This window comes from Triticum urartu, chromosome 1A, assembly GCF_056163025.1.
Source record: "Triticum urartu cultivar PI428250 chromosome 1A, HENAU_Tu73, whole genome shotgun sequence".
NCBI lineage: Eukaryota > Viridiplantae > Streptophyta > Magnoliopsida > Poales > Poaceae > Triticum > Triticum urartu.
The window spans coordinates 556,788,462-556,800,116 of NC_141873.1; the positions used below are offsets into that span (position 1 = coordinate 556,788,462).

The window sequence follows — 11,655 nt, forward strand, 5'->3', positions numbered from 1 at the left end:
TGTCTTATTAGCCTGGCAAGGAGGTCCACCATAGTTTATACTACCAAACATGAAACATAATCTATTGCTCGGCACCATACAATAAGCCAATGAACCGTTACTGCTCGAGGTGAATCACACCAGATATTTGAATTGTATGGACTCCGTTGAAGTTCACAATCATACTACTAATCACTACACCGATAGTGCCCCGAATCAGAAGGCGCGGCATATGATCCGGTCGTGCCACTAGCTAACCCTAAACAGTACTCCTACTCTACAAAAAGAGGCGGCTAGCTAGTGCCTCCCTTTCTCTCCCCCTCCTTTATCACAGTCCAAAACAGCACACAACGGTGCAGATACTCTGCTTGAGCTGTTTGGGTTGGTTTCGTGGCTTTCGTCCATTCCATATAGGAGTGTATATGCATGTCTTGGTTTTCTTTGTTTCGATGCACGATTGGATCAATCTCAGAGCAGGAAAAAGACCATGACACATATGATATGTTTTGCTAATTGCACGCTAGGTACATCTACTCAGTAGCTTTAAAAAAAAAACTTGTGGCACATTTTATTCAAATCAAATAATGGTTACATCTCTAACAAGGGCATCTAGAATACTGTGTGGAGGATCATTATCCCACGCAATTACAGAATTTGAATCAAAAGATCTGATCTAACACATGTCGTGGTTTAGTTTGCAACATGCAAAGGCAGGCAGCGATTCGCGGCGTGATAATTTCCGGTCGTATCGTACGCGCGAAATCAATGCGCACCCATTCGATCAGGGAGCCCTGCTCCAGTGCTCCCCCCTAACCTAATTTCGGAGGGGTATTTTTGTCCCCGCGAATTTGTTTTTTTCCTGGCCCGCCGCAGCCCAGATTCAAGCCCTGTCTAGCCCTGTATAACCCAGAACGTATATGTACAGTACCCTGGTCCGAAAAAAAAACATCACACGACCCCATGTCCACGTAAGACCTGCCGAATCCAATCATTCACGCGAGCAGCTCCATCAATCTCGCGAGCATTGACGCAGCTCCATAAGTCACGCAGTAGATCTCCAGCGGCGGCTATCTCGTCGCCGGCGATCTCGTCGGACAGCGGGCGCGACAACGTCGTGAATCTCCAACGAGCGCGCACAGGTACCGCATCCCGCGTCCCCCCTCTAGTCTCGCTCGTGGCAACATTGAATGAACTGCCGCCGCCAGTGGTAGTGGTTAACCTAGCGGGGCGGGTAACCTAGCTACCCGGCGGCGCATGCGATCGTGGATCTTGTTCCGGTAGTGTTGCTCCTCGTGATCTGGGTTCACGTAGCGTCGGTTGCCATCGGCTGTGCGCACCACTGGTATCGTTATTTGATGTGGCGGCTAACCTAGGTATCCGACGGCAGAGGTAATCACAGATCAAGCTAGGTTTTGAGATCGTGCAGTTCCTCGCGATTGAAAGTGATCACGACGGGTGCCGTGGCCGTCTTCCTTACTAAGTTGGGAAGATCTGAACGGCCTCGGTTGCGGTTGTTTACGTGACATCCGTGATCGTGTGCTATGTGTTTTATATTTCATCATTGATAATGTTTGCACATGTGATGATACATAATATTGGTTGTAGGAAATGGCAGACGAGGAGTTAACTGATATCATGGTAGACATGGAGTTTGGAGAACTGATGAAAGACTGGATAGAAGATTGGTCAGATGATGAAAATTCAGATCATGAAGATCGGTCAGAGAATGGGAACGAATGGGACGATCTTAATGTGAGTGGCATTGTCATGTTGTAATTTTTTGGTGGCATCCCACAACATTAAATCTTTGTGTTGAAAATTTATAGATCGATGAGCTTGATGATGATCAGGAAAACAACTCGGAGCTCTTGAATGAAGATTACATTAGTCAGGTATGTAAGTGAAAAATTTTGTTGGCATGCAAATTGAATTTCTTCAGGAATATTATATGATAAGTAATTATGTATTTGTGTTGTATTTTTCAGTTCATTTCTGAATGTCATAATGCGTACGACTATTACGGTGAATCCGATGCGGAGACAGGCCTTAACGACGAATCATTAGATGCACCTCGTTCTGGGGAGTCCGAGTCGTCGGTCATCATGAGTGAGGTATGTGTGTAATCAATGTTCTATGGAAGTAAGTAATGTTAAACCTTAGAAATCTGTTTTCATGGCTGTGGTTTGATTGTGTAGGTGACACAAGATGATGGGGGCAAAGAATGTCCAAGATACTGCTAGTGCAGATGATAAGATGGATATGTTCATGCAGATAATGGAAATGACCTTTACGTCTCACGATGCTGCGTATGATTTCTACAACAGCTATGCTAGAGATAATGGTTTCAGCATTAGAAAGAATAAGGTTAGGTATAGCAAAACAGAGTCACGTCATATGCGTTATAGGCGGTTTGTTTGTTCAAGACAAGGGAAACGTGACAACAAGTTGCTAACCGAGGAAGGACACAGCCGTAGGCTCAGAGCCGAGACACGCTGGTTTTGCGAAGCGCACCTGACCGTCAAGCTTGACCAAAAGCGTGGGGTTTGGTATGTTGAAAGTTTTGAGGACAAGCATAGCCATATGTTGGTAGGACCGGACGAGGTACCTTTTCTTTGGTCCCACAGAAAAATCAAAGAGTACCAGAAGCATGAGATAATGTCCATGGGAGCTGCAGGGATTAGAATTCACGACATGATGGATTACTTCATCAGCAAACATGTATGGTACGGCGGTGTTGGTTTTACCAGGCATGAAATATACAACCTTTGCGCCAAGGAGAAGAGGAAGCTGCTTTCAAAAGGTGATGCTGCCACAGCCATAGGCATCATGGCCAGTAGGAAACAGAGGGATCCTAGCTTCTTTTTCGAGTACAGGCTAGATAAGGAAGGACATTTGAATAGGATGTTCTGGTGCGACTCCCAGTCTCGTCATGACTATGAGGACTTCGGCGACGTGCTTGTATTTGACAGCACGTACAAGATGAACCGCTATGGTATGCCATTCATACCTTTTGTTGGTCTTAACAATCACCGGAAGACCACTGTTTTTGGTTGTGCCATAGTTTCGGACGAGACCGAGGAGACATACGTGTGGCTTCTGCAGACTTTTTTGAGGTCCATGTGTCAAAAGATGCCTAAGAGTGTTATCACAGACGCCGATGCTGCGATGATCAAGGCAATTCGCGAAGTCTTGCCAGACGTGTGGCACCGTATATGTACGTGGCACATAGAGAAAAATATGAAGATTCACCTGAGTCACAAGTCCTTGAAGGAGTTCCGAACTCTTCTGTACTACAGCACGTCCACGGCAATGTTTGAGGAGAGATGGCACGCATTTTCCAAAAGATGGCAGTCGAAAAAAACTGTAACATGGTTGAGGCGTATGTATAAGAAGAGGAGACTGTGGGCCGCAGCATATCTAACTGAGGGGTTTTGGCTTGGCATGAAAAGCAACCAGCGGAGTGAAAGCCTGAACTCATGCCTTCACCTCCACCTAGACGGTGAAATGACCCTGGTGGATATGATTTTGCACTATGAGAACGCCGTTGTGAGTATCCATGAAAACGAGGCGCGAGATGACTACACGGCCTCACAGAGTTTACCGGTGCCAGTTACTAGCTCGAGGGAACTTGAGATAGCTGCTTCTCACGTCTTCACTCCAGCAAACTTCTATATGTTGCAAGATGATCTTAGAAAAATTGACGGCATGGAGATTGTAGAAATTAAGCTAGGAGACGGATCACAGCAGTACATCGTGGCCTGGAAGAATAACCGGAAGCGCCATTTTTGGGTGGAGTATACACCAGTAAATTCCGCAGAAACTATAAGGTGCAGCTGCAGAAGAATGATTCGAAAGGGTCTACCTTGCAAGCACATATTCCATGTACTGAAGCACCTGAACATATCTGAAATACCAAAGTGTTTAGTTCTTATTCGGTTCACGAAAGAAGCAAGGTTGGGACTGCCCGCGAGGCGCACAAGCGATATGTTGGGATTTGGTTGGACTGGGGCCGGGGAAAGAATGAAATATAGCCAGGTCAGTGTGTTAGCGTCTGAAGCTATGCATGCGGCATGCAAACACCCTACTTTGTGGGATCAGTTACAGGAGAGTTTGAAGGCTGTGATAGCTAAGAGTCATGGGTATGATCTGGTACAGGAAAATGTGTTGAAGCAAACAAATGACATCCGTAAGTGTGTAGTTGAATATGTGGACGATGGTGAAGGCAACATGATTAAGGTTAAAGATCCTATGAAAGTGTCAAGCAAAGGTGCAACAAAGGCAGATGAGAGCCGCCCTGTCTCGAAAAATGGTAGACCACTCTCTTTCGATGAGTTGAAAACCCGGTGCGGCGCTTGCAAATTGGTAGGACACACTAGACGTAGCAAGAAATGCAAACAAAATCAGAAGTAAGTGTTTGTGTGCATTGTGGATTATTAAAGTTTGTATCATTTATTAACTTAGCTTGTCTTCTATCAGGTGCAGAAAAGTGGAGAAGGAACAAGAGTAGAACACTTGCTTCAATTATTTACTGTGTTAATCGGCCGGCTCATACTTCGGCTAAGGTAGCTGTAGGCGCTTGTGTTTCTTTAGTTTGGAGGCTTTGGCCCCGTGATTGTATCCTTAGGTTATTAGCAGACGAGATCCCAGTCTTTGTTTAAATAAAGTAAGATGTTTCCCTGTAAACCAAAATCAAAAAAATTCTTTACTGTGTAATGACCAGGGCTGTGTAATGACCGGGGCGGGAGGTAGAAAGAATATTATTGTACATTTCCCCTGCCCACGTCCTAAATGCCATTAAATAAGTAACTGTACCACTCTCCTCCCCACCACACACTCACCCATCTCCCACGGGCGCCGGTTCGAACTCCCCTCTTATCGCCACCTACAGTAGATCGAGAATACCCTCGCCGGCGACCGCTGTAGCCGCCTCCATGGAGAGAAGCCTCGGCTGGCAGAGAGTGATGATGGACCTCGCCGGCGATGACGAGGGGTGGCGCGCGCAGTTGACGGAGGTGTGCGGCTGGTTCCCCAGCATGGAGATGTTGGTCAACCACGCGTGTGGCCTCGTCAAAGTCCTCATCGACGCCGAGAGGAAGCGCGCCTTCCCCTACGGCCGCGGCGTCCCGCCGGCTGTCCTACTCGTGTGGGCAATGCGAGAGGCCACGCTGAGCGACTCCCCTGTTCAGTGCGCAAGGTGGTGGATGTACCGCTCCACCACCATGACGCTGCGGCCAGATTCAGCACGCGTTGCGTCGAGGGCGGACCGCGTCGACGTCGAGCTCGTTGTCCCTGCGCCTGTCAGCCCGGACTACCAGGTCCGCCATGTGTCGAAGCCAGTGCTGCCGTTGGACCATGAGGAGGGCGAGGAGGACGCTGTGCAGATGGTAGCGCCGGTCGCCGTCGAGGGTGGCAAGACAATGCCCATCGACGTCGAGCTCCTTCCCCTCCTCCCTGGCATAGTGAAGGTGGAAGAAGAGGAGGTGGCTCAGGATCAGGTGGCGCAGCTGTCCAACAGAACGGTGGTCAAGAAGAAGGCTTCTCCGTGTGTGGTGCGCCGCTCACGCCGCCTCAAATTTCTGAAGAAGTGAAGATGGGCACAGTTGCTGAAGGAGGAGGAAGCTACTGATTATCTTAAGTTAGTATGCTGTTATATGTTTCAGCATATAAGTTAACATTATTTTGGGTTTGATGTTGGTTAGGTATGCTTTTATATGTAAGCATATAAGTTATGCAATCGGTACGGTTTGATCGGGTTCTTTGTGGCTGAAGAACTGAATATCTACTGCTCACCCTAAGTGCCAAGTTCAGTTAAATTTCTGAATATTGAATATGTATTGTTGCTTTGCTTCAGTGTTGCATGGAAGCTGCTAGATGTTGCTCCTATGTTGCAACAAGACAATGAACTAGTCTGCTACATAAATCAGTAGTGTTGCTAGGTGATGTGCCCATGTGCATCACATACCAAATATAGAACATGCCAAAAGTGCATTGTCTGTCAAATACAGGACATGCCAAAAGTGCATTGTCTGCCAAATATAGAACATGCCAAAAGTGCACTGTCTACCAATCATGATGGCCCCATGTTATTTATGCTGCAATCTCTGTTACACTTTGCCCATAAACTGAATAGCAAATAATTTAGCATCATTTCATCATGTCAATTACAATGATGTCAATAACTTTATGAACAATCTACTTGCTAACTATGACAGCAATCATAATGGCAAGCAGGACAAGATACAGAAGACCTCCAAATCCTAAAATCCTATCCCTATAGAGCAATATCTCCTTGTGCATCTTAACCATTGCCCTCTTTTCTTTCTCATTCCTTTTAATTTCAACTTCATATTCTGTAATCTTAGTCTCCAGTTTCTTGTTCTTCATGGCAAGATACTTAATGACTAACTTTGCTTTGCTATCCCACTCCCCATCAACCCATTCAACATACTCAGAAGTGATATCATCCTAAATAAATCATGAGCAATTCAAGTCATTTTATAACTGAACTTGTCGCTGCAAGCGTTAAACACTGAACTTTTTTGCAGCTTGACCGCAATAGCAGTACTAGTTTGAAGATCATGCTCAGTAGACTAACCTCAAACACACATCCCCCGAGTGCGCTGCCAAAATTGTCTGCATCTATGCAGACACGACCACTAGGAGTTTCCTGATGACCACATAGATGGAGCTTTTCATGGCCACAGGTGATGAATTATGGGCGATAATGCTGGGATGTAAAGAACAACGGTAAAGAACTTACCTTTTTGCCACCAAAGTGTAGGACTGAAGAAACCCTAGCCGTGGGTTCTCCCGGCCCGCCGCCGCCCACGAAACCCCCGTCCCCTAATCCACTAGATCCGCCGCCGCTGCCTCCTGTGCCACTGAATCCGGCCCACCTGCTTGCAGGACCCAGGGTTCGACCTAACTTGCGGTTGCCACCGCTCTTCTCGCCGCAGCCGCCGCCGCCCGACGCCCAGCTCGCTGTCATGCTTTCGCCGTCGAGATTTGGAGGCGCAAATAGAGAGGGAGGGCTAGGGATTTGGAAAGGGAAACAAGAAAAGGGGAAAGATCGATGTGAACCTGGCAAAATGGGTTGGTGTAGCGCTGTCGGGAAGATAGCCCACCTGTGGGGCCCCTCACGTGGTTAGATGGGCCGTGCCTGGCATTATGGTGAGTACATAAAAAGTTAATTATACATATAATAAAAAAACGACGGGTTTGTAAAACAAACTAGAAAAACATGATGCCTGATAACACGCGATAGAGCCAACGAGCTGACATGACTAATTTTGATGAGTATAATATTACATTTTGGCTCGATATATTTACTTATCTACCATGACTACTTTTCATAATAATGTGATGAGGGGGAATTACTAGGAGATTATGCAAGATGATGACATGCAGATAGCTAAGGCAGAATGCTAAGCTTGGTAGAGTTTAAAAAAAGTTAAGATTGTGAAAATTTTAATATGAAACTTACTAGAGCAGTTGAAGAGAAAAATAGACTATTATAAAAAAGGGGTTTTATCATTTATGCCACTAGTTGTGTCCCACTACTCAGTTTTGCCATTAGAAGTTACAACTGCTCAAAAATGCCATCAATCCGTGAGATGCTTGCTCAAAAATGCCATTAGATATCTAAAAAATGCCATCATTCTGTTAGATGTTTGCTCAAAAATGCCATTAGACATTGTTATTTTTACGTCAAACCCGTTGACCATGTTCTATGAAAAAAATAAGCCTAGACACACATGTCAGTTCTCTCTATCTCACAATGATATGTGTGGCCCCACTTGTCAGGAGTAACCAAGCAAATAATTTTACAGGAAAATAAGAACGTTGTTGGGATCAAATGGGCCCCATACTTTATTGTAGTGAGATAGAGGGAGAGCTGGCATGTTGGCTCATAGGTATTTATGTCATTATAACATGACAAAAGAGATTTGAGATCACAATAATGATGTTTAGTGGCATTTTTGAGCATGTGTCTAATGAAGCGATGACATTTTTGAGCAGTTGAAATTTCTAGTGGCAAAACTGAGTAGTGGGACACAACCGGTGGCATAACATATAAAAACCCTATAAAAAATTGGAGAAGGAGAAAAATATTAAGCAAGAACACTTGATAAGTGAAGCCGTGAAAAATACAATTATAAAAAATTGGAGAACAAGAAAAATATTAAGCAAGAACAATTGATAAGTGAAGCCAAAACTTTATTGGTACGACCAAATTGTCTTCTCCGAGCGAATTTTATGACCGAATTGTCTTGTACGAGCGAATTGTCTGACAGACACATACACATGCATGTGCCCTGTTTATTACATAAAAATTATATAACCCCTAAGATAATCATGCCGTCGAAACCTTTGACCGGACTAAATCCAAACCACTAAAACTTCAATCTTGCATGCCGCATGAATTCTTCAGGCGCCTTTTCCTTGCGATTTTGCGAATTTTGTTCTTCACACACTCCATCGAGTTTGAAGGTGACATAATCAACTCTGTGACGAAACGTCTTCTCCTTGCGTCAACGGTGGCCTGCAAAAAATGACATAAATGTTACATGAACCGAAGTTGCTACACCACCATAGTAGCTAGTCTACAAACGAAAATAACAGCATACCTGTGTAAATTGGCGGGTGATTCGGTCCCCATCCCAATGTTCTAGACATTCTGTGACAAAAAGGCCACAAGAGTTCCTAGTACATATGCAAACATTAGCGGTGGGCAATACAAACATGTGTGTTGTTGTTTGATTGTGCATGATGTCCTATTAACTCACCCATCCACTTGCTGGGGTATGTCATACTCGTTGATAGGCCACTTACTTACGTCCGGATATTTCCCTGGTGTAAGATTTTCCTGACGCATATCGTTTGCTATAGCCATTCGCTATAAAGAGGATAGTGTTAAAGAACAATCATAAACAATATGTAAGAGCAATGGTACGAATGTTGGTTACATTACCAGTGCTTTAACAGTCCTTTCAGTCAGGTCCAGAGGATAGAGCCGAATCGAGAACTTGGAATTCTTTCTTGATCATGTGCATGACCACGGTCATCCAGTGGCTATTGTCGATATTCAACGCGATATACGTCTACAGTGCAAAAAACCATTACGGATCAAAAGAAATACCTGATGAACTATCATGTAGTGATGAATCACAAACATTACGTACCTTATCACGCACAGTATACTCTTTCGTGACTCTATTAACTGCTCCAGCTTTGGTCAGAGCACTATCCATGTTGCAGCTCGATGGCAATGGATCGTCATGTGCGATAGCATGATCTACAAGGAATTTGGACCTCCACGCTGGACAGAGGTAACGATCATGACCAACACGCAGCTCCAAATGTCCCATATAAGCATCAATAACCTGCATAGAATACAGCGCATTACATGTTGAAAGTTGAGACATAGATTATTGAGCATTTTAAAAACAGGACATGCAAGTAGTACTTACATCGTCCGACAGCCATCTATGAGCTAGTACCGGTAGAATCCTTTCGGAAGTCAGAGTTATGCCACACCCTTCATTGTAGTAAATTTTTTTGTTCTTGTTCTTCTCAGTGCTAGCAGCTAACTCGACAAATGAAATAGTTGCATCAATTATTTCCGGCATCAACTCATCTGCCACAACCTCCGGCACATTATTGTTCGAAAATAGAGCTGCATGAAATAATATGAACGTCAACAATGGTGATCATATGCATTGGTAGTAAATAAAAAAAAATTAAGAATGTTAGTTACGATACCTCTAGTAGCAGTACTAGTACCAGAGGTTCTCTGACCACGGCTGGTACGCCTGCCGGGCTTGTCAAGTGCGTAGGGGGATTCAAATTTCTTAGGAACGGTCCGCTTCCGCTTACCGGACATAACCTCCTCATCCTTATCGATTGTTACACTCTTTTTTCCATTCGCCGTAGCCATGAACTTGCTGACAGAAGATGGACAAATGTCTATGTCCGATGAAGGTGCTAGAGTAGAAGTACCAACCACCCAAGGGTTTTCTGGTGTACCCCCACATACATCATTATGCTTAACAGGTGAAGCTTCCTTGTGTCCATTCATCTTCGGTGGGGTTTTCTGTTTGGCAAACTAAATCATGTGAACATTTCTGGACGTAAAAAAATTAAACGAGAAAATTATAGACAGAAAGATAAATACATAGTACCTCAGGAACGGTTTTATGGTCGGGAAGCACTATATCAGGCTGCGTCATGTCAATGATCGGCTGTCCATCACTGTCCATGTCTTCCTTGTACATGAATTCCTTCTTTTCATATGGACCATTCTCGAACGAATCCACTTCGTCCGGATCATTCTCCACGGATGGCACGGCAGCAGCCGGCTTGTACATGACACCTGCTTTGTTCAACTTCTCCAACAACCTCTGCAATAGAAATATAAACTTAGTAATGGTAGCATGGTTTAAAACAGCAAACATACTGTAAACTATAAAGTTTGGGTGTGATACCTCAGCAACTTGATCAGGGATTTACTTCATCCGGGTGTGTATGAAGTCCATGCACCGCTTCATTAGAAGCTCCATCAAATCTGCTGACAATGCAGTTGTCGTCGACTTCTTTGCGTTTCCAGTTGCAGGCTTGGTTTTTGGCTTCATGGTAGGCGCATTATTTGGGATGTTGGGCTCCTGAGCCCTATACTCCTGGGTGATATTATTTTCGATCTGCATGCGATATTGAAGTACATGTGATGAATAAAAAATAAATAGTATTAAGTTACAAAACATTTAAGAAAGACGAAACACAATGACTTACCCTTACGTTACCACGACCGCGCCCATTATCATAGTCGAACCTATCTCTCCTAGTGGCCGCACCTTCTGTCCAGTTCCTCATAAGAGGTTGTATGGACAAGTTGGGATTATAGGCGCATTCGCCTTCGACCGGTTGCACCTTCTCCCAGTACAAGTACTACAAAAAATATAAGGATTTAGAGTTAGTAATACATCACATAAAATTGCAATGATATGATAATTGACATTATGCAACAGGTCTCATATGTGTACCTGCAAGAGAGCCAAATTGCCTTTCGGTCATTGGCGGAGGTGTTTGCCTTTTTTCACTATGCGAAGGCAATCAATGAGAACACGCATGGTGAAGGCATTCCAGTTAATCTTTGAAATACGTCTCACATCTTCGACCAAAGCGTAGTACTGCTTTGGCACAATCTTGCTCGACATGGGAGCAATAATTGTTCCTAACAGGACAAGCACTACTTTGCGAAGGAAATCGTCGTCGGTGGCTTTACTTTTAATTATGTCCTCAATGAGATTATCTATCACTATGTTTTCTGATGTCTTACTGAGAAATTGTGGCGGCACCCGCTCCTTCATGTCCTCGCCTTCTTCAGTCAGAATGTCCGAAGCGGACAGTCCTTGGTTCTCGAGGTTAAAGATGCACTCGACGTCGACCGCACCGAGAGTCACCTCCCCAACCTGCTCTTGTATAATGAACCTACCCGTGCTGGCCTAAAAATTCTCAATCATATACCTAATCAGCAGGGTACGCATCTTAATAGATGGTATCTACAGCATGCTGCGCAATGATGTATCAGCCACTCTAGCGCGTTGACCGCTCGATAGATCTGCAACAAGCTTGCACCATTTCTCAACTGCGCATACTATTTCTCCATTCAGCTCGTCC

At 44.6% G+C, this 11,655-nt stretch overlaps 1 pseudogene; it reads left to right on the forward strand.

Moving 5' to 3' along the window:
• The first annotated feature begins 1,587 nt into the window (after positions 1–1,587).
• On the forward strand, positions 1,588–4,486 carry LOC125553948 (protein FAR1-RELATED SEQUENCE 5-like; annotated as a pseudogene).
• Positions 4,487–11,655: the final 7,169 nt, after the last annotated feature.